The sequence below is a fragment of the Gastrolobium bilobum genome, unplaced genomic scaffold, assembly GCF_033153095.1.
Source record: "Gastrolobium bilobum isolate Gb01-03AN ecotype WA unplaced genomic scaffold, APGP_CSIRO_Gbil_v1 utg16351, whole genome shotgun sequence".
Taxonomy (NCBI): domain Eukaryota; kingdom Viridiplantae; phylum Streptophyta; class Magnoliopsida; order Fabales; family Fabaceae; genus Gastrolobium; species Gastrolobium bilobum.
In genome coordinates this window covers 24,533-26,122 of record NW_026898674.1, presented here as the reverse complement: position 1 = coordinate 26,122, position 1,590 = coordinate 24,533, and the positions used below count along the sequence as shown (strand labels likewise).

General features: G+C 32.1%; 1 long non-coding RNA gene across 2 annotated transcripts; it reads left to right on the top strand.

Annotated features, from left to right (window-relative positions):
• Nucleotides 1-265: 265 nt before the first annotated feature.
• LOC133318234 (uncharacterized) lies at nt 266-1,361 on the top strand. 2 transcript variants are annotated; one of them, XR_009752444.1, is made up of 4 exons: nt 266-337; nt 413-501; nt 879-983; nt 1,090-1,361. It is a non-coding gene; the product is annotated as an uncharacterized LOC133318234 (long non-coding RNA). The 2 variants fall into 2 exon arrangements; XR_009752445.1 differs by having other exon boundaries at nt 279-337; nt 459-501.
• The last annotated feature ends 229 nt before the right edge of the window (nt 1,362-1,590 follow it).

Here is a 1,590-nt window from a genome sequence, read left to right as displayed (position 1 = left end):
TAAAGTAGTTGTTATGGCAATCATGGTTTTTATATGAGAAACTAATTATTAATACCATCAGTGTTGGTATCGGTGCTCTCTTCTGCTTGTACCTTAACCAGATATGATTTTCATCCCAAATTTGTGTTTGGTGTATCAACCTCAGCTTATCAGGTTCTTCTCTTTACGTTTCTTCCTTTTCATGCGAGAATCTTCATTAATTTGATTTTGTTGCTGATTAAGTATTAAACCATATATATATATATGGGAATTGGGGTAATGTGATAGGTTGAAGGTGCAGCAAGTGAAGATGGAAGGATGCCAAGCATATGGGATATCTTCGCCCATGTTGGAAATGGTACTGTACTGTACTCACATATAATATACTTAATTTCTTAATTTTCTTATTTTCTTAATTTCTTCGACCATGCAGCTTTGCTTCACATACTTTTGTGTTGGGTTCTTGTTTTCAAATCTAGGCTTGGAAGCAAAGCTTACAGAGCCTTCGATCTCGAAAACATGGTACTCTGTCTTCTCTTCAATTGATTTAATTTACTTTACTTACTTCTGTTCATTCCCACTACCAACCTCCGAACCAGAACGTCTCAATTGATTTTATGATTTTTTATTTTTATCTTTTTTATATATTTTTGGTTTATACCATATAGATGGATCAACTAAGGAATCTAGAATGGATTTTGTTATTGATGTATATATTCTTGAGTTTCTGGAAGAATGGTTATTGATTTATGTATTGCTTTAAATTGCGGATGACTGGTAGTGCTAAAAGTTGTTAAAACGCTTACTGGTTAGAATTATTAAACTGAAACTTAGAACATTTGGTTCTTGAATTAATTATGATAAATGTTCTTGAATTAATTATTAAAGCAATTTTACAGATTTCGATATTGGGTTCCATGGAAGATGGAGAGATAAGCATATCTGCTTATGACACAGTTTAGGCATAAAATCTATGAAGCAGAAGGCATTGTCTACTGTGACAGGTATATTGAATAAACTATTATAGTGAACAAAGGTAAAGGTGCATTGTAGGTGGTGGAAAATATTAATAAAGTAGTGTTGACGTTTCTTATCTTTTTTGTGAGACAGGAGTGGAAGAAGTGAATGCAGATAGTAAGACAAGTAAAGTAGTAGTGTTAAAGAAGCGCAGGCTTGATGAGTAACCATCTAAACACCAAATACCATGCTTTGGTTTCCATTCTTTGTCATTGGTTCAAATGGAAATTCAATTGCCTTGTTCCAAGTGCTGTTTGATTATGAGATTTACCAAAGTCAATTCATTAATGATTATAACAAATCTATTTGCTCACATTCGAATCTGATGTCAGTTTGAGTTACTTGCAAAAGTAAGTCACGTTGTATTAAATCAATTATGGTAGTTGTATAATATTTTTTTTTCATTATTCTTTATACAAGTACAATCATTTAACTAATAAAGTTTTTATTTTATGGGGAGCTAATGCTAGAATCTAATAACTTGTTGCTTGTAAATTCTTCGAATTATGTCCAGGTCAAAATCGGGTTTGAGGTGTGGAAGAATTAATTTCTTCAGCAACAGGTGTTTGGATAATTTCTTTGGTTTTCAAAATA